The following is a 22,607-nucleotide window of genomic DNA, read 5'->3' on the forward strand; positions in this document are numbered from 1 at the left end:
GTGCAGAGGGCACGCCAGGGACAGAGTACAGGCAAGGACCTGTACATGCGAGAGGGTACGACAGGGTACATGGCAAGACCTGCGCGTACTTTTACAGAAGCACGGGAGGTATGCCACGGGGCAGGCGAGGGCCTGCGCATGCTAAAAAAAGCACAGAGAGCACAGTGCAGAGACAGTGTGAGTGCAAGGAAGCACAGAGAGCACGGCTGGGGCGCTGGCTAGCTGGACGGGCTGCAGCACAAACAGACGGGTAAGACTCCAGTGAACCCGACTGGGGAATAGCAGGCGACACAGCTGTCACTGACCGACGAGCATGGCTGAGGCACAAGCAGGCTGGCACGGCTAGGGCGGGCACGGCTGAGGCACAAACAGGAGGCTAGGAAGGCCAGGCGCATGCAAAGGGCACACGAAGCAGCAAAGCAAGGCAAGACAAGAAACCAGGCAGAGCTTAGGGAGAGTACGGAACCAGGAACGGAAGCATAGGCAGAAACACGGAGCAAGAACAGAGCTAGCAGCGGGGCGTAGGCCGAAGCCCAGAGCCGGGCCAAGGCATAGAACTAGCAGCGGAGCGTAGGCCGAAGCCCAGAGCCGGGTCAAGGCTGAGCCTTGAGACTAGTCAGGGACAGAGACAGAGTCTAGCAGCGGAGCGTAGGCTGGGGCCCAGAGCCGGGTCAAGGCAGAACCTTGAGACTAGACACTGAACAGAAACAGAGTCTAGCAGCGGCGCGTAGGCCGGGGTCCAGAGCCGGGTCAAGGCAGAGCCTTGAGACTAGACACTGAACAGAAACAGAGTCTAGCAGCGGCGCGTAGGCCGGGGCCCAGAGCCGGGTCAAGGCAGAGCCTTGAGACTAGACACATAGCGAAAACAGGCAAGGTAGAGAACATAGAAAGTACTACAAGGCAAAGCAACACAAGACATGGCACGCCCAACAGTCATGAGGTAAGTGTGCACACTGCTCTAGGGAACATGTAGGATAGCAGACATGAGATGCGCATGCACACCGCTACAGGGGTCATGAGGCAAAACAGACATGGCGAGCATGACATTGTCACTTCTCACAGCCAAGCCGTGAGTCAGAATGGTCAAGGAGTACAAGGTCAGAAACCAGGAGGGTACGTCATAAACAGAAGGAAGAGACAAAAGCATAGTCAGGTAACGTTTCAAGGTCAGAGTACCGGGAGGATAACGGATCAGAGCTGAAGGGGTTAAACAGGCGGATAGTCAGAACAATGTCCAAGGTCAGGCAACAGATCAAGCATATAGAACTCAAGGCACAGGGAGCACAAAGCACAACCCTCACAAGATGAATGTACGTCTGGCAGTGGTCTGGGAGAAGCTGTTCTGTTAAGTAAGCATGGCGTTTACCTGGGATAGTGAGAACACCTGGAGAATGCAATGCCTCCCAGTCACCAATTGGCTAGTCGAGCCTTCAATAAACACACTGGCAGCTCAGCACGCCCCTGAACCAGATTGGATGGCCATGCTGTCAAAGTACTGAGAGCTTCAGCACCCCCCTGTACCGGATTGGAGCTGTCAGTAACTGCATCCCAGATACCCTGAGGGGTGGAACCGTGACATCTTATTTACATATTAAGAGAAGAGGGGATATCTTTGGAAAAAGACATTGGATTGTAGATATATAGCTATTACTTTATTTAGCTTCCTGTGACCTACATTCCCATATAGATGTCTTAGGAGGGTTGATCTTTCGGAAAGATATACTTTAATTGTATTGACCCACAGAATACAGATAACACATAACTTATACTGTCTGATGGTCACAATATGCTTGAGCTAGGTATGGCCTTTTTTCTACAGTTTGTGGTGTTTTTTTTTTCCTCTGAACCACTATTGTATTTTCTCCCTTAAAATTAAAGCATGTGTGAATGTGACTTGCATTTTCTGGTCATGGTGTTTTTTTGTGTGGCTTTTGTAATATTACAAAACAAGGAATTCTGAAAAAAAATATAACAATTCCATGATCTATGACTCTCATAAATTATAATGTTAAAACAACAACTAAGGCTACTTTCACACTTGCGTTTTTTTGCGCTGCGCTGCGTGCGCAGTGCAAACACGCATAAAAAACGCATCATGCATTTTTTATGCGTTTTCTTGTTTTTTGCTCATGGTTTTTGCAAAAAAAAGCATGCTTTTTTTGCGCTGACGTGCGCATGACTATGACTATGCGCACGTCAGCGCTCCCATAGACTTTAATGGGTTTTTGGGTGAATTCCGTGCACGTTACCTGCTCATGCGTTTTTTGAGACTGGTCGGATGCACAAAAAATGCAACAGGATGTATTTTGTGCGCCCGGGCGCACACTACAAAAAAACACATGCGCATACCAACGCGTACAAACGCATGACAATGCACACCCATGTTAAGTATAGGAAAAAAAGCGCATGCGCATTTATGCGCAAAAACGCAGCGCAAAAAAACGCAAGTGTGAAACCAGCCTAAAAATAACACAACCTAAAAAAGCAAGTACTAAAATTACATTTATTAAAAACATAATTTATCATTCATTTTTTAAGAGCAGAATATAAAAAGATGCTGCATTGAGATTTGTTATGATCAACAAAGACAGTTTTCCTATTTTTTGGGGGAGAATCCTCTAATTGAGCTTATTAAAACTAAAAGAGAGAGCGCAATAGGGTCTTACCCAAGTAAAATGGATATAAATCAAGCTATTATACTCACCAATAACAGGAGAGTTTCAGGCACAAAGGAATAGAGGTCAAGCTGCTGCACATCCAAATGGCCACTCAGTGACCATAAATCATCAGATTACAAAGAAAGAATTTTTGGATTTAAACGTGCGTGCGCTGCTAGACAAACGACTCCTTGCAGATTGTATACTTATATACTTTTAATTCCCAACGCGTTTCGAAGTTAACACTTTTTCCTCAGGGGATGATATGTCTAATTGAGCTTATGGCAGTTTTCTTCAATGGGGTTAAGTTAAGCTATATTGTTGAGCAAAACAGTAACAATGCAGTGACCTGACAAGAATCAGCATGAGTAATCACATGCTAAATAGTTGCAAGCCAAATTTATGTATGAGATAGCCAAGATGATTGTGAGTCGCCCTCCCAAGGCTGTGGGGTACTCGGTACCGGGCCGGTGTCAGTGGGATGTGTCACAGCAGCGGTGACCCAGTCCGTGGCCCTGGGCGCCCAAGTAATGGTGGAATGTGATGTAGTTTAAGTAGAATGGAATAGTTTGTGACGCCACCTGTGGTGTTTGGAAAGCAAGGTGTTAAGCCAACGCTGCGTGCAGATCCTCTGGGGCTGATGGTGTGTTGCAGCATAGATGGTGTAGCTCCCCACAGGTGAAGCTGTAACCCCAGGGCAGTGTAATTGCAATAGATGAAGATAGGCGCAGGCGGTGTGAGGAATGCTGGTACCCAGATGTAGCGGTGCTGACGGTGTTAGCGCACAAATGAATGGAAGACACCAGGGCTTGCAGTTCCAAAGCTTTACTCACAGTCCGTGGTACACACTGGTGCCTGCCTCCGTGCCGTGTCCTCCGGGGCAGAGACTCAATCAACCTCCCGGGCAAGTCAGGATTCTCCTCTCCAACACTCTGCCAACATGTACCTTTCCTGAACGACTCCTCTATTGCGCCTTAAGGTGTGAAGAACTCCAGTACCGTGGTACTCTGGAGTTCCTCCTGTCAGATGTTCCTAACAACTCTACTCGTATGGCAGACAGCTGTAGCCTCTCTCGGGGACTCCCTTCTCCGGAGTCCTGGCTCTCTATTCAGTTGCTGTTGTGCCCCAAGTCTTAGATGGGAGTAGTGCATTTACAGCCAACTACTCCACCGGTGTCTGCTGCAGAACAATAAGTGTCCATACAACCTCGGGGACCGGGCCCCAGCCTTGCGCTGAGAACCTATAGGCAGGGTTCCTCTTCCAACCCACGTCTCCTCTCTGTTCTCCTACTCCTTCGTTCCACACTGATCCTTCTCTCTCTTATGGAAGCTTAGGTTGCAGTTCTACGTCTTTCTCATTCTGTTCCTTTCCTGTGCCAGCTGGCTCAGATCACTGAGGCAGCTGCAGCACTCCTTCTTCTCAGACCCGTCTTCAGACTCTCCTGACTGACTGTCCTTCCCTCACCTAACCTCCCGTCAGACTGACCTGTAATTCTAAACCTTCCCACTCTTTTATATGGATCTCAACTCCACCCATCTCCCAGCACATCCAGTGTTCCAAGCAGGGAACCACCAAAGCACTCCTAATTAGAGTTGAGCGAAACGGGTCGAAAAAATTCAAAAGTCGCCGACTTTTGGCAAAGTCGGGTTTCAAGAAACGAAACCCGACCCTAGGATGAGGTCGGCCACGAGGTCGGCGACTTACGCGCCAAAGTCGCGTTTCAAAAGTTTGTTTTGCGCTCTTTTTCAGCCAATCAGGATCCACGGACACTGTGGGCAACGTGATGACCTAGGCACGGGTCACCACCATTTTTCAGAAGGGCATGCAAGTGATTGGCTTGCTTTGGTGGGCGTCACAGGGGGTATAAAAGGGCGTGCACGCCGACCGCCATCTTACTTCTGCCGATCTTAGTATAGGGAGAGGTTGCTGCTGATTCTGTAGGGAGAGCGTTAGGCAGGGAAGAAGACAAAAAAACTGCTTCTGCTGCTAGCGATTTGGCCTGCACAACACACAAGTCACTGTGTGTGCAGTGCAAGGCGAGGCTATATTGTGGTGTATCAGTGGTGTTGGTTGTTGGGCTGCCTTTTAAGGCTTCCTGACACGCTGGCATTGCTGTTTACCCACTGCTCCGCAAACTGCTTTTTTAAAAGCAATCCAATCTCCCTTATCCTCTAGTCACTTTTGTCACAGCTGTGCCATCGAGCCTGTCACATAGCGCTCAGATATCAGTGGGCCTCACACAATCCACAAGTGTCCAGTGTCCAAAAGTGTGCGCAGAGGTTCAAAATCTCCATTATCCTCTCGTCACTTTGGTCACAGGCAGCTGTGCCATCGAGTGTGTCACATAGCGCTCAGATATCAGTGGGCCTCACACAATCCACAAGTGTCCAGTGTCCAAAAGTGTGCGCAGAGATTCAAAATCTCCATTATCCTCTCGTCACTTTGGTCACAGGCAGCTGTGCCATCGAGCGTGTCACATAGTGCTCAGATATCAGTGGGCCTCACACAATCCACAAGTGTCCAGTGTCCAAAAGTGTGCGCAGAGATTCAAAATCTCCATTATCCTCTCGTCACTTTGGTCACAGGCAGCTGTGCCATCGAGCGTGTCACATAGCGCTCAGATATCAGTGGGCCTCACACAATCCACAAGTGTCCAGTGTCCAAAAGTGTGCGCAGAGATTCAAAATCTCCATTATCCTCTCGTCACTTTGGTCACAGGCAGCTGTGCCATCGAGCCTGTCACATAGCGCTCAGATATCAGTGGGCCTCACACAATCCACAAGTGTCCAGTGTCCAAAAGTGTGCGCAGAGATTCAAAATCTCCATTATCCTCTCGTCACTTTGGTCACAGGCAGCTGTGCCATCGAGCCTGTCACATAGCGCTCAGATATCAGTGGGCCTCACACAATCCAAAAGTGTCCACTGCCCACAAGTGTGTGCAGAAATTCTAAATCTCCCCTGTCCTATAGACACCTTGTACCTTGTTTTAGATTACTATATAGTTTGTTGGATTTTGTCCACATTTCTACCAAAAATGAGGAAGGCTGGTGGAAGAGGCCGTGGAATTGGGCGGGGGTTGGCAGCTGGTAATGATGGTGTTGGTGGTGGATCTGATGGTAGTGGCAAGAGCAAAATAGGACCGAATGCAGGAGGTGCTGACCCTGCGTCATCGTCTGGCTACATAAGGCCTCGAACGCTTAGTTTTCTAGGAGTTGGCAAACCGCTTTTAAAGGCAGAGCATCAGGAAAAAGTTTTGTCTTACATTGCTGACTCAGCCTCCAGCTCTATCGCCTCCTCTTCTTCAGTCGTCATTGGAGGCTCATGTTCATGAACCACACCTTTCCTTGTGTCCTTCACCCCAACCAAGATTGAAGGATGACGCAGGCCATACTACTGATTACACAATGGAGCTGTTTTCACATACCATGCCTGGATTATCAAGTGAAATGGTGAATTACCCAGGCCAAGATGAATCTGACATGGAGTGCACTGATGCACAGCCGCTGATGGATGATTCTGCTGGTACATTCACTCAGAGCACTACATTGTCCTCGCAGTGTACAGAGCCAGATTTTGACCCTGATGAGACTCAGGTACCCCTTCCCGCACACTATACCACCATAAACGGTGACACAGAGAAAGGTGCACATGACATAGAAGAGGAGGTGATGGATGACCCAGTTGTTGACCCAGATTGGCATCCATTGGGGGAAGAGGGTGCTGCTTCCAATAGCTCAGATGAGGAGCATCCATAGCAGACATCGACATTGCAACAGCTGTTATCTGGCAGGCCCGGAGCACTCCAAAGACAGGTTCCAAACATCAAAAGAGTTGCTGGACAGCTTGTCCAGAGGGTCAAAAGATCACAGCGTGCTAGGCCGCAAAATGTCTGCCAAAGTAGGAAGAGTGCAGTGTGGCACTTTTTTGAACAAAATCCTCATGATCAGGCCAAGGTTATCTGTAAGAAGTGCGCAAAGACCTTTAGCCGAGGGAAAAATCTGAAAAATTTGAATACCAGTTACATGCTTAGACATTTAACCAGCATGCACTTGCAAGCGTGGACACAACACCAAACCTCAAGTGCCACATGTGCAACTGATCACAACGAAGGTAGTCAGCAACGCTGCATTGTTTCCCCCACTGTAAGCCCACCGGTTAGCACAGCAGCAAATGTTGAGGTGTCGTTGCAAGACCACAGCAGTCAGGGAATCCCACTGTTATATCAACGAAAGACTGATTCTAGGCCATCAGAAAGAACACCAACTCCATCACCATCATCAACCCTCTCTCAGTCCGCCCTGTCCACCGCTACTTCCACCATATTAAAACAAACCACTATGTATGGACAATTCAATAAAACAAAGGGACACCATATAGCTAAAATTCTATATAATCTTTATTACATCGGATTTAGGCAATTATAAGCTTGTGCAAACAAGTGCCAAGGACATACAAAATATTAATCTAAAATCATAACATATACTTATGAAAAAATAATAAAAGAGGTCTGTCAAAAGGTTATAATGGATTAATGATCTATCACAGCATCACACACATATTGATATGACAAATGTGCATACCTATAAACAGTGATATATTAAAACAAAAAAATTATGTATAACAAAAAAGTGATTATACCCGCAATTGGTGGATGTGGATTGGTGCAATTTTATACATTTTTAATTTTAAATTTTATTATTTCTTTCTGCTGTGTTCATTTGTTTGCTACTTCCACCATATGCAGCTCTCAAGTCCAGCTCACCCTCCCAGACACTATGAGTAGGTCAAGAAAGTACTCAGTCTCTCATCCGCGTACACTGGGTTTGAACGCCCACATTGCCAAACTAATCTCGTTTGAGATGATGCCCTTTCGGTTGGTGGAAAGCACAGCTTTCCGCGAACTCATGGCCTATGCAGTACCACGCTATGACCTACCCAGTCGCCACTTCTTCTCTCGCAAAGCCATCCCAGCCCTCCACCATCATGTGAAAGACCGCATTGTCCATGCACTCAAGCAGTCAGTGAGCGGAAAGGTGCACCTCACAACTGATGCATGGTCCAGTCGGCATGGCCAGGGCCGTTACGTGTCCATCACTGCGCACTGGGTTAATGTGGTGGATGCAGGGTCCACAGGGGACAGCGGTGGTGGGTCAGTGCTGCCTAGCCCACGGTATAGGAAACAGTTGGCTGTAGGCGTTCGACCCTCCTCCTCCTCCTCCTCCTCCAGAAGCGAAAGCTCGTCCACAGAGCGCAGTCGTACGAGCACTCCATCTCCAGCTGCCACTGTTGCACACGATGTGTCCCCCTATCGAGCAGCTAGTGGAAAGCGTCAGCAGGCTGTGTTGCAGATGATGTGTTTGGGCGACAGACACACCGCCGAGGTGCTGGCCGAGTACTTGAAGCGACAAACTGAGTCATGGCTGTGCAGTGTACATCTTGAGGCAGGCAAGGTAGTTAGTGATAACGGCCGTAATTTTGTGGCAGCCATAGCCCTTTCAAAACTCAGCCACATACCTTGCTTGGCTCACACCTTGAACCTGGTGGTGCAGTGCTTCCTCAAAAATTATCCGGAGTTAACAGCCCTGCTCCAGAAGGTGCGAAGACTGTGCGCGCACATCCGCCGGTCACCTGTACACTCCGTTCGTATGCAGAAGCTGCAGCGATTGCTCCACCTTCCCAACCACCGCCTCATTATCGACATTGCAACAAGGTGGAACTCCACCCTGCACATGGTGGAGCGGCTGTGCGAGCAGAGGCAGGCCATAATGCATTTGTGGGAGGATACACGGCCAGGCACTTTGAGAGCAGACATGGAGTTGACAGGTGTGCAGTGGTCGAAGCTGAAAGACCTTTGTAAAGTCCTTCAGTGTTTTGAGGAATGCACACGGCTGGTAAGCGCAGACGACGCCATCCTAAGCATGAGCATCCCACTTATGCGTCTACTCATGCAAACTTTGACGCACCTTAAGGAGCAGGCGTCTGCAGCCAATGTTGATGAGGAGGAAGAGGAGGAGGGAATCCTTGATGACATTCAGCCATTGTCTGCTCAGGGACCTCTCCTGGACGAGGTGGAGGAAGAAGAGGAGGAGGAGGAGGATGATGGGGATGATTACTTAGGGGAGGAGGATGCATCTCGTGGGGCAAGTGAAAATGTTGGCGTGGCAAGGTCTGGTACAGGGTTTGTGCGTGACTGGAGGGATGTGGATTTGCCAGAAAGTGCTCCTCCACCCAGCACTCGCAGTGCATCATTGACACCGGGAACATTGGCCCACATGTCAGATTATGCCTTGCGGATCCTAAAAAGGGACCCCCGCATTGCCAAAATGATGAACGATGACGACTACTGGTTGGCCAGCATCCTGGATCCACGCTATAAAGGCAAATTACAAAACATCATGCCACAGGAGAACCTTGACCTAATATTGGCTAATAAACAAGCAACTCTGGTAAATCGGTTGCTTGAGGCATTCCCAGCACACAGCAGCGGTGATGGTTCTCACACGAGCCGTACGGGCCGGGGTCAGCTTGGCAGAGGTGTTCGTGGTGCACACAGCAGAAGTGGCGTTGGAGACAGGGGTTTCATGGCAATGTTGTGGACTGATTTTTCAAATACCGCTCACACAACTGGTAATACTGCATCGATGGAAAGTGACAGGAGACAGCAGTTGTCAACTATGGTTACAAACTACTTTTCCTCCCATATCGATGTTCTCCCACACAGGTCATTCCCCTTTGACTATTGGGCCGCTAAACTGGACACCTGGCCTGAATTGGCCCAATATGCCTTACAGGAGCTCGCTTGCCCAGCTGCAAGTGTGCTATCGGAAAGAGTCTTCAGTGCAGCTGGATCAATCCTGACAGAAAAAAGGACCCGTCTGTCAACCCAAAATGTGGATGATCTAACCTTCATTAAAATGAACCACGCATGGGTTTCCAAGGATTTTGTCCCACCTTCCCCTGATGACACATAGGGTGACAGAAAAATGGCTTGCTTTGGTCCACCTCTTCCTGGGACTTGACCTATTTCACCTTTTGCATCAGCTGAATGTCCAACATCAACATATGCCACTTTCTAAAACTCCCTAACTGTGCTGCCTCCCCCCCCATGGCCGGGGTCACCACCTACCGCACGACACCGTGCGAGTGCCGTTGCCCTGGACAGGTGGGTAGGCCGACTCTTGGGCGCGGGCACTGGCACAGGGTCCCTCATAGTGCAATCAAGTGTCTCTGACGGCGGTGGTGCACACCCGCCGTCAGACACACCGCTGTACTATGAGGGGCCCAGTGCCAGTACCGACGCCCACGAGTGGGCCCCCCTTGCTTGTGCAGGGCCCCAGCATTTGCAATCTTTACCTCTCCCTGCTCCTCCGCTGTGTAATCTGGGCCGTCAAATCCATACTGTGCCTGACACCGTCTGAGCCTGCCTCCTGAGACATATATTTTGAATGTGTACGCTATCCATACATGTTATCCGGGGATACGGTACCCTTTCTAACCTTTGTGCAATCACGTGCAATCCATACTGGGCCTGACACCGTCTGAGCCTGCCTCCTGAGACATATATTTTGAATGTGTAGGCTATCCATACATGTTATCCGGGGATACGGTACCCTTTCTAACCTTTGTGCAATCACGTGCAATCCATACTGGGCCTGACACCGTCTGAGCCTGCCTCCTGAGACATATATTTTGAATGTGTACGCTATCCATACATGTTATCCAGGGATACGGTACCCTTTCTAACCTTTGTGCAATCACGTGCAATCCATACTGGGCCTAACACCGTCTGAGCCTGCCTCCTGAGACATATATATTGAATGTGTACGCTATCCATACATGTTATCCGGGGATACGGTACCCTTTCTAACCTTTGTGCAATCACGTGCAATCCATACTGTGCCTGACACCGTCTGAGCCTGCCTCCTGAGACATATATTTTGAATGTGTACGCTATCCATACATGTTATCCAGGGATACGGTACCCTTTCTAACCTTTGTGCAATCACGTGCAATCCATACTGGGCCTGACACCGTCTGAGCCTGCCTCCTGAGACATATATTTTGAATGTGTACGCTATCCATACATGTTATCCAGGGATACGGTACCCTTTCTAACCTTTGTGCAATCACGTGCAATCCATACTGGGCCTAACACCGTCTGAGCCTGCCTCCTGAGACATATGTTTTGAATGTGTACGCTATCCATACATGTTATCCAGGGATACGGTACACTTTCTAACCTTTGTGTAATCACGTGCAATCCATACTGGGCGTGAGAACGGCTGGCGAGCTGTTAAGCAAGCTACAGCACCTGTCCAGACAAGTACAGGGATTCCCTAGCGAGGAGACTTATTTGATTGTTTTCAATGTTGGGACAGCAATTTTTGGGGAGCACTATACTCTGGAGAATGATAGATGGGGCCCACCATACACTGGAACATTCCAAAGGTGGACATCAGACACTGGAGCAGCATTTACAGGGCCCATTATACACTAGAGCATTAGAAATGGGGCCCATTATGTTTGGAGCATTATTTGGGCCCATAAGACAGTGGAGCTTCATCCATGGGGACCAACATATACTGTAGCATTATGTGGAGCTCATCATATACTGTTTCAAACATTATATGGGACCAATGATTCTGTATGGAGAAATAGATGGGCCTCGTCATGAGATGTAAAAAGTGAGGTATTTTTCATTGTACTATACCGCTATTTATCTGCCGTATCGGAGCATGATGAGTTGTGGTATGTGTTAAAGGGGCGCTCTTTCGCCCAGGGCACATGAAAACCTGCAGCCAGCCCTCCCCCCCACAACTTTAGCCAAATAACCCCCATTTTTCAGTGCGTAACTTGTATTATGAAGTTAATTAAGGTTGACAAGCTTAAGTAAGAAGAATTGATGCTTTTGGCATTCAAATGGGCACTGTAGGTGTGTTTCCTGTCCTCCTCTCACTGCCGACTTTTATTCCCCATTGACTTACATTGGGTTTCGTGTTTCGGGACGACCCCGACTTTTCCCTATAATCGGACGATCTTGCTCGACCCGACTTTTGGAAAAGTCAGGTTTCACGAAACGAAACGCGACCCTAAAAAACCAAAAGTCGCTCAACTCTACTCCTAATATCTAGGAGTAGAGAGAGACCTCAATGAGGTTGTGCTGAACTACCCTGTTGTATGGGATGCGAGTGTTGGAGCGTGGAAAGGAGTTCCCAACTTACCTAGGTGGTGGGGCACTACACCTTAGGAGAAGGTGCAGTACCTCTGTGGCGACTGAGCCTCAGGGGCGCCACAATTGTGTATAAAATGATGGTAGTCTCACATTCTAAGCAGTAGTGGATGGTGACATATGGAGCCTGAAATTCAAACATTGAAAACATTGTTACCCTTTTGCTGGTTAGTATAATTTCTGGAATGAGACCAGGATGGTAAACATAATACCTGGCGCAGATTGGAGGACATTATTTCTGAAAAGGGCCTATGATGGAGAACATTATTACTGGAAGGAGCCCAGGACGGAGGACATGATTACTCAAAGGAGACCAGGATTGGGAGCATTGTTATAGGAAGAAGCCCATGATGGGGGACATAATACCAGGAAAGGGCCCAGAATGGGCATAATTATAAGGTGAAGGTGCCCAGGAAGGGGGATGGAGGACATTGTTACTCAAAGGGGTCCAGGATTGAGGCCATTATTACTGGAAGGTGGCCATGATGGGGAGCGTTATTACAGGAAAGGGCCCAGGATGGGGTACAATATTATAGGAAGGGGTCTATGATGGGGAATATTATTTCAGAATGGGGGACATTATTACATGGGGGGCGAACACATATGTCTTTATAGAATTCTGGAATCTAAGAGGTACTGTACTTTATATACTCGAGTATAAGCTGACCCGAGTATAACCCGAGGCACCTAATTTTGCCACAGAAAACTGGGTAAGCTTATTGACTCAGGTATAAGCCGGTTATGCATTGCCCCCTCATTCCTGTCCTGGTATGCGTGGCTTCCCCGTCACTGTCCTGCTATGCGTGGCTCCCCCCATCCCGTTGTTGTTTTGTGGCTCCCCTGGTCATGTAGTTGTATGCATGGCTCCCCGATCCATCTTTGTATGCATGACTTCCCCGGTCCTGTGTTGTATGCATGGCTCCCCCAGTTCCGTCATAGTATGCATGGCTCACCCCCTCCTTTCCTGGTATGCATGCTTCAAAAATAAAATCCTACTCGCCCTCCTCTAGCCTATGATCGCAGGCATAGCACCTCGTTCCAGCTTCCAGCAGCGCTTCCTGTGTTGAGCAATCACGTGGCATCACTCATTAAGGCAATGAATATGCACTCCACGCCTATGGGAGTGGAGACGTGTGCATATTCATTACCTTAATGAGCGGTGCCACGTGATTGCTCAGCGCAGGAAGCACTGCCGGTGCCGGGAACAATGGGGATGCAGCACCGGCGTGAGGAGGATGAGTATGATGTCTTCTGGAAGACGGCAGCTGCAGCTGTCACTGCTATAAGAAATGAATATTCATATCTCTTTAGCATCCAGCACAGCTACAACCGCAGCTGCCGGCTCCTGCCGCTGCTTCGCTGCTCCCCTGTAACGATCCATTTTTGGATCTGTCAGATTCTGGATTCTCTGATATAAACTTTTTACCTTTCAGGCCCTTGGGGGTTAGGCCTGTTTCACACTTGCTTTTTTTTGCAGCGCGTTTTTCCCGCAAAAAAACGCATTGAAAAACGCATACAAAAGCATACAACTGCTGCTTTTTTTTCAAGCATTTTTATGAGCATGCATAAAAAAACGCAGCGTTTTTATGCGTTTGTATGCGTTTTTAGTGCGTTTTTACCGCGTTTGCGGTTTTTTCCAACATTAGGTGGCCCCTCACACTAACCCAAACCATGACTTTACTAACCCTAACCCTGACCCTAACCCTAACCCTAACCCTTAACCAAACCATACTTAACCCTAACCCTGACCCTAACCCTTAACCAAACCATACTTAACCCTAACCCAAACCCTAACTAACCTTAACCCTAACCCTGACCCTAACCCTAACCCTAACCCTAACCCTGACCCTAACCCTAACCCTAACCCTTAACCAAACCATACTTAACCCTAACCCTGACCCTAACCCTTAACCAAACCATACTTAACCCTAACCCTAACCCTGACCCTAACCCTAACCCTGACCCTAACCCTTAACCAAACCATACTTGACCCTAACCCTAACCCTGACCCTAACCCTTAACCAAACCATACTTAACCCTAACCCTGACCCTAACCCTAACCCTGACCCTAACCCTAACCCCCCTTAACTAACCCTAACTTTACCCAAACCCCTAAATTCCATTGTCTAAACTAATGGTAAAAATAAAAACGCATGTGCAAAAAAACGCATACATAAGCATGCCAATGCGCACATATGCTCACCATAGACTTATAATGGGTGTCTTGCTGTAAAAAAACGCATTGCGCGCGCATGCGTTTTTTTGAGGCAAATCGGACGCACAAAAAATGCATACCGCAAAAAAACGCATGCGCGGTAAAACGCGTACAAACGCATGTGTATGCGCACATAAGCGCATCCCATGCAAAGTATAGGAAAAAAAAACGCATGCGCTATTTAGCGCTAAATTACCGCGAAAAAAAACGCAAATGTGAAACCAGCCTTAATATGGGTTTTTGCCCCCGGTGGCTGCTGGTGTTACTACAAGTTTAGTGAGTCTGCTGCTGGGTTCCCCCCCCCCCCGGTGGCCGCTGGTGTTACTACACTCCCGCCTTCCTATATGAGGTCACCTGGTACACCAGCTGACTGTTGGTAATAGCAGGTCCTTTGCAAACCAACCATTGAGAAGAGAGGAGCTATCTGGATCAGTGCTTTTAGGACAGTGGAGCAGGAGTCAATTTGGTGGATGCCTACTTTGTCCAGACCCATGACCTGAGGTGTAGGATCAGAGGCATAGCTAGGGTTTTGGTTCGGGGGGGGCGAAACTTCTGAGTGGGTCCCTAGCTAGGTAACTTTGATTATAACTCGGTGACGCACCCTAATAGTGGATGTAGGAGATGACTGCACTGTTACTGAAAATAATCCCTAAATAAAGACCAATATTGATATTACCGCCATATGGTCAGTGGTAAATACCAGCCCTACGGAACATATAAGTGATTACTGCACAGCTATAGTTGGTGACTTACCGCTGACGTTCTTTCTGATGGAATCGGTCACGTAGAATGTAAGTCCGCAAGGACAGGGTCCTCTCCCCTCTGTACCAGTCTGTCATTGTAAATTTGTTGTGGAAACTTGCTTACTGTTAACGATATTTATAACTTTGTATGTAACCCCCCTTCTCATGTACAGCACCATGGAATTAATGGTGCTATATAAATAAATAATAATTAATAATAATAATAATTTTCACGTCTTTTCCATCTGGCCCAGACCGACATGACAGCTCCTCCAGCCACGACTCTGCTACAGAGAATACAACGACATGTTTCACTTCTCATATTCCAGCCCCATCACCTTGTATCCCCAACCTGCACAAACCCCTCATCCTGCTGATAACCCAATGCTGAGCTGCTGCTGCTGTATGTGTCCCTATTACTGCACCTGATACCTCAATGCTGAGCCGCTGCTGCTGTATGTGTCCCTATTACTGCACCTGATACCCCAATGCTGAGCCGCTGCTGTCAAATGTGTCCCTGTTACTGCACCTGATACCCCAATGCTGAGCCGCTGCTGCCATATGTGTCCCTATTACTGCACCTGATACCGCAATACTGAGCCGCTGCTGCCGTATGTGTCCTTATTACTGCACCCGATACCCCAATGCGGAGCCGCTGCTGCCATATGTGTCCCTTTTACTGCACCTGATACCCTAATACTGAGCCGCTGCTGCTGTATGTGCGCCTATTACTGCACTTGATACCCCAATGCTGAGCCGCTGCTGCCGCATGTGTCCCTATTACTGCACTTGATACCCCAATACTGAGTCGCTGTTGCCGTATGTGTCCCTATTACTGCACTTGATACCCCAATGCTGAGCTGCTGCTGCCGTATGTGTCCCTATTACTGCACCTGATACCCCCTATACACACACGGCTCTGCTCGGCACCCCCTATACACACATGGCTCTGTTCTATACACCTTGTACATACGCAGCTCTGCTCCGTACACCTTGTACACACACACCTCTGCTACGTACATGCTGTACACACGCGGCTCCGCTCCATACACCTTGTAAACACCTCGCTCTGCTCCGTGCACTTGTACACATGCGGCTCTGCTCCGTACACCTTGTACACATGCCGCTCTGCTCCACACACCCCGTACACACGCGGGTCTGCTCCATACACCCCGTAAACATGTGGCTCTGCTCCATACACGCTGTACCCACCTGGCTCCGCTCTGTACACCTTGTGCACACACAGCTCCACTCTGTACACCTTGTACACACACGGCTCCACTCTGTACACCTTGTACCCACACAGCTCTGCTCCGCACACCCCGTACACACGCGGCTCCGCTCTATACACCTCGTACACATATGGCTCCGCTCCGTACACCTTGCACACACGGCTCTGCTCCATACACCCCCCGTATACACACGGCTCTGCTACGTACACAAACGGCTCTGCTCACCCCATACACACGCAGCTCCGCTCCTCTATACACCTCATACATGCATATCTCTGCTCCGTACACCTTCTACACACATGGCTCCGCTCTGCACACCTCATACACACACAGCTCTGCTACATCCACCCTGTAAACCCCTCCTGACCCTCATCCAGCACCATGACAACCAGCACAGCAGAGTCATGCAGCCACTGAAGCCCCTGAGCATGTAACCCCCTGACTCCACCCCTCCTGTGACCTCATCACAGGTCCTGTGCACACAGAAACAGAATATAGCCCAAGACGACATTGCTGGCTGTGAGGTGGGGGCCCACTGCTGGCACCGGGGCCCCCCACCGCCTTCTCAGGGGCCCATAGCGGCTAGGCGGCAGAGTAGGGAGATCGATTCTCCCTGCTCTGCTGCAGAATGTAACTGTATGGGCGCGCTGTGCACGCCGATACAGTTACAGTAGCGTAGCTCGGTGGGCCCCTTCAGATCGTGGGGCCCGGGGCCACCATACCCTCTGCCCCCCCGGTAGATACACTACTGTGTAGGATGCTAGCTATTCCCCAAAGCGTCCAGGTCATTGACTCTGTCCCACTTAGCCAGAGGAGGTTGACCCAAGTCGTGGAAAATATACATCTGCATATAGGGACTCATCATCATGAAGCGTCCCTGTCATGCTGTCATGCTACATCTCGGGGGGAATGCCATCACCTATCCTTTTAGGCCTCCCTTGGTTGAAAAAACACAACCCGGTAATAGATTGGCGGTCTAGGGAAGTAGTCGGCTGGGGTCAGTTGTATGAGGGCTGCTGCCTGGGGGCTACTGTCTCTGCCGTCATTCTACAGCCGTCCCTTTCTTCTCCAGTGGGGGCAGCAGAGGTGCTGCCAGGGAGTAGGGGCAAGTCTCAACCCTCACCACAAGCAAACCCTGAGTGTCGGAGTCCTCGTAGGAGGAGGGGTCGGAGGAGGGTGGTGGTTTCCTCTCACAATTGTGGGGGGTATGAGTGTGGTGACACAGGGTGATGCCTCTGTTGTCAGTTCTTTGAAGAGTTACCCCCAGTAATGCCCATATACAACTCATTCCCCAGGTCGGCGCTCTAGAGATTTGTGGCACCTCAGGAGCATACGATATTGTCACTTCTATCAGTCCGCGTTTGCCATAAGCCTGAGTCAGGTGGTGGCTGAGGTGAATTCTGGTGGAGCTGGGCGTCCTCACCGTAGGTGGTTTTCTGGTGAGGTGCAGTGTTGAGGGTCCAGAGGCCCCTCATTGAAGGAGGGACACTGTCACGATCCATTTTTGGATCTGTCAGATCCTGGATTCTCTGATATAAACTTTTTACCTTTCAGGCCCTCGGGGGGGTTAATATGGGTTTTTGCTGCCGGTGGCCGCTGGTGTTACTACAAGTTTAGTGAGTCTGCTGCTGGGTTTCCCCCCCGGTGGCCGCTGGTGTTACTACATGTTTAATTAGTCAGCTGGTGGAGACCACTCCCGCCTTCCTATATGAGGCCACCTGGTACACCACCTGACTGTTGCTAATAGCAGGTCCTTTGCAAACCAACCTTTGAGAAGAGAGGAGCTATCTGGAGCAGTGGTGTTTCTGCTGAAAGCTGAGTTTGGGTGCATTTCTCTGCTGCCTCAGAGCATTGGCAGCATAGAAAGCTAAGTTGTTTGTTTTTCCCTGTCCATTATTTTCCCTTGTGTTTTATTAGTGCAGCGGTGGAACCAGTGTCCGCACTTACCAATTCCCTACTGAGGGATAGGTGCAAGGTGAGTGAGGGCTGAGGTATCCTGGTCAGCGACAGGTTGAAAGAACCTGTATAGGGACCATGAGGAGAGTTAAGGGCTCTTCCTTAGGGGAGTGCAGGAGGTGTCCACTTCCCCGTTCCCTATTGAAGGGCCCACCATTTTAATTGTGTCCCTGGTGTCCCCTTGTCTGTCTTGGTTGTTTTAGTGACCGACCGATCTTCGGGTCGTGTCACGCAGGGCCAGTCACCTCGCGACATCCCCCTCCCCCGATGGCTCCTGCTGCTGCTCCTCCGCACCCCATCCCCCACCAGATTTATGGACAATGACTGGTGTATAAGCCGAGGGGGGCATTTTCAGCACAAAAAAATGTGCTGAAAATCTTGGCTTATAAACGAGTATATACAGTAAGTCTTCTCACCCTGACATGCCAGGCCTGGCTTGTCACTCTCCACAAGGATAAACCATACCCCTTAGATCCCGGCCTTTATCCTCTCACCCAGCCAAATCAGATCTCATACTTTAAACTGATGATGGGCAACACCCCGAAACACCGTGTCTGCAAATTGAAGTTCTGGTTTGGCTTTTATCTAAAGTCATATGGCTAGGCTCATTAAAGAGTTGACATTGACTCTTAAGATGGCTACTTCCAATAGGTGGCACTACAATTCAAGCCCTCTTCCTCTCTAAAGAGGCAATTTGTATATTGATAGGATCTAGAACACTACAAGGGTACATATAGCTGTCCAACATGCAGGCTCGGGCCCAGGTACAAATTTTGCACCACGGCCCATCAGACTCTAGTTACTCCACAGAACTCACATGTTCATAGAGTGCACGTTAGTGATAATAATTCTGGGACCAACAAACCTAGCAGCGACACAGACCTCCTAAGAAGCCCCAGCCCAGAGCAATGTTATACAAGAGACTGATGCAATCCATGAACAACATGTAGGGAATGTATGCAGTGGTAAGGAGAGCTAAAGCAATTTGATGGTTTTTGCAAGAGTAATCAACCATCTTGGTCATGACCTAACCCCTTGGGTACTGCGACCATGGCAAGCAAATCACGAGAAGTCTAGCTCCATGAGATTTTTTTGTGACTTGTTTGTCGCAGTTGCAATAACCTTGGGGTTTCCAATATGATCTCACTCACTTGTATTGCTCTGCGATGTAGCAGCGATACCTATTGAACTTTGGTCATTGGACAAGTGACACGGCCAATGTCGCCATGAGGTTTCAGCCTTATTGTCTATTTTATTTGACATGTGGACATAGAATTTTTTGTTTATACCTAATGGACTATTTTACGAGGGTTTACGTTGGGATTGATAGGGTTGAGATCCAAATTTTTGGAGTCAGAGGCTGTGCATTACTGGGGGTGTTAGCATAGATTGAGACGCAAATAATTTTTGGGGGTATTTCTATTCCCTGAACCTTTTTTTTTTTTTTTAAATGATAGCTACCTTGAAAAAACTCCCCTTCACATGTGCAAATTTTTGTCTAATCAGCCTGTATTGTCCATAAGGGATGGTTTTAATCCATATCAGGTAGTGATCATTGGAGAATTCCATGTAAATATTCACATCAACATTTTTGAAAAATATCAAAGTGTGAATAGCACCCTGACCTCCTTTGGATATGACTAAATCCAGAAATTCAATCCTCGTGGAGAAGAAAGAAAATTAAAATTGTAACCCCCAAGAATTATTACTAAGTTCATGTACAAAAGATGTTGCCTCTTCAGGTGTCCCTGTGCAAATGAAAAATAAATGGTCTATAAATCTTTTGTAAAATAGGATGTTACCTACGGAATTCTCGAAATACCTGAAATTCTCCAGTGGCCTCTACCCAAATCGGTTTAAAAACATCCCTTACTGACAATACATAGTAACATAGTTATTAAGGTTGAAGGAAGACTTTAAGTCCATCTAGTTCAACCCATATCCTATCCTAACTTGCCCTAACATGTTGATCCAGAGGAAGGCAAAAAAAAACCATGTGGCAAACAGTAAGCTTCACATTGGGGAAAAAAATTCCTTCCCGACTCCACATATGGCAATCAGACTAGCTCCCTGGATCAGCGCAATATCAAGGAAACTAGTGTATATAACTTGAAATATTATACTTTTTAAGAAAGGCATCCAGTCCCTTCTTAAATTTTATTAGGGAATCACTCATTACAACATCACATGGCAGAGAGTTCCATAGTCTCACTGCTCTAACAGTAAAGAATCCGCGTCTGTGAGTATGCTTAAACCTTCTTTCCTCCAGACGTAGAGGATGCCCCCTTGTCCCCGTCACAGGTCTAAAAGTAAAAAGATCATTAGAAAGGTCTTTGTATTGTCCCCGCATATATTTATACATTGTAATAAGATCACCTCTAAGCCTTCGATTTTCCAAACTAAATAACCCCAAGTGTAATAACCTGTCTTGGTATTGCAGACCCCCTAGTTCCCTAATAACCTTGGTCGCTCTTCTCTGCACCCGCTCTAGTTCAGCTATGTCTTTCTTATACACCGGAGACCAGAACTGTACACAGTATTCTAAGTGTGGTCGCACTAGTGACTTATATACTGTAGAGGTAAAATTATGTTCTCCCCATGAGCATCTATGCCTCTTTTAATGCATCCCATTATTTTATTTGCCTTTGCAGCAGCTGCCTGACACTGGCCACTAAATGTGAGTTTGTCGTCCACCCATACAACCAGGTCTTTTTCAGTGACAGTTTTGCCCAGTGTTTTACAATTAAGCACATAATTATACATCTTGTTCATTCTACCCAAGTGCATGACCTTACATTTATCCCCATTAAAGCTCATTTGCCATTTATCAGCCCAAGCTTCTAGTTTGCATAAATCCTCCTGTAATATAAAATTGTCCTCCTCTGTATTGATTACCCTGCAGAGTTTAGTGTCATCTGCAAATATTGAAATTCTACTCTCTATGCCCCCTACAAGGTCATTAATAAATATGTTAAAAAGAAGCGGGCCCAAAACTGACCCCTGTGGTACCCCACTGCTAACCGTGACCCAGTCCGAGAGTGCTCCATTAATAACCACCCTTTGTTCCTATCCCTGAGCAAGCTCTTAACCCACCTACACATATTTTCCCCTATCCCCATTGTTCTCATTTTATGTATCAACCTTTTGTGTGGTACCGTATCAAAAGCTTTTGAAAAGTTCATGTACACCATGTCCACTGCATTCCCTTGGTCCAGTCCTGAACTTACCTCTTCATAAAACCTTATCAGATTAGTCTGACAGGAACGGTCCCTTGTAAACCCATGTTGATATTGGGTCATGAGGTTATTCTTCTCCAGATACTCCAGTATAGTATCTCTTAGAAAACCCTCCAGGATTTTACCCACAGTTGAGGTTAAACTTACTGGCCTATAATTTCCAAGTTCAGTTTTTGTCCCCTTTTTGAATATTGGCACCACATTTGCTATACGCAAGTCCTGTGGTACAGACCCTGTTATTATGGAATCTTTAAAGATTAAAAATAATGGTCTATCTATGACTATGCTTAATTCCTGCAGTACTCGGGGGTGTATCACATCCGGGCCCGGGGATTTGTCAATTTTAGTGATTTTTAGACACCGCCGTACTTCCTGCTGGGTTAAGCAAGTGACATTTAATGGAGAATTTTTTATCCCTGATCATGTTATCCGTCATGGGATCTTCTTGTGTAAATACTGTTGAAAAAAAGTCATTTAGCATATTGGCTTTTTCCTCATCCTCATCCACCATTTCACCCAGACTATTTTTAAGGGGGCCAACACTATCATTTTTTAGCTTCTTACTATTTATGTAGTTAAAGAATATTTTGGGATTATTTTTACTTTCTCTGGCAATGAGTCTCTCTGTCTCAATCTTTGCTGTCTTGATTTGCTTTTTACAGAATTTATTTAATTTTCTGTGTTTATTTAATGCCTCATCACTACCTACTTGCTTTAATTCTCTAAATGCTTTACTTTTATCTCTTATTGCACCCCTTACAGCTCTATTTAGCCATAGTGGTTTCCTCCTATTTCTCGCATGTTTATTCCCATACGGTATACAGTGGGGAAAAAAAGTATTTAGTCAGTCAGCAATAGTTCAAGTTCCACCACTTAAAAAGATGAGAGGCGTCTGTAATTTACATCATAGGTAGACCTCAACTATGGGAGACAAACTGAGAAAAAAAAATCCAGAAAATCACATTGTCTGTTTTTTTTTCATTTTATTTGCATATTATGGTGGAAAATAAGTATTTGGTCAGAAACAAGCAATCAAGATTTCTGGCTCTCACAGACCTGTAACTTCTTCTTTAAGAGTCTCCTCTTTCCTCCACTCATTACCTGTAGTAATGGCACCTGTTTAAACTTGTTATCAGTATAAAAAGACACCTGTGCACACCCTCAAACAGTCTGACTCCAAACTCCACTATGGTGAAGACCAAAGAGCTGTCAAAGGACACCAGAAACAAAATTGTAGCCCTGCACCAGGCTGGGAAGACTGAATCTGCAATAGCCAACCAGCTTGGAGTGAAGAAATCAACTGTGGGAGCAATAATTAGAAAATGGAAGACATACAAGA

General features: G+C 47.5%; 1 long non-coding RNA gene across 1 annotated transcript in view; it reads left to right on the plus strand.

The window, feature by feature from the left end:
• LOC141084934 (uncharacterized) overlaps positions 1-22,607 on the plus strand; it is a 167,356-nt gene that overhangs the window by 48,616 nt on the left and 96,133 nt on the right. The window lies entirely within an intron of this gene.

This window comes from Dendrobates tinctorius, unplaced genomic scaffold (genome assembly GCF_039654945.1).
Source record: "Dendrobates tinctorius isolate UK_male_01 unplaced genomic scaffold, ASM3965494v1 ptg000028l, whole genome shotgun sequence".
Classification (NCBI taxonomy): domain Eukaryota; kingdom Metazoa; phylum Chordata; class Amphibia; order Anura; family Dendrobatidae; genus Dendrobates; species Dendrobates tinctorius.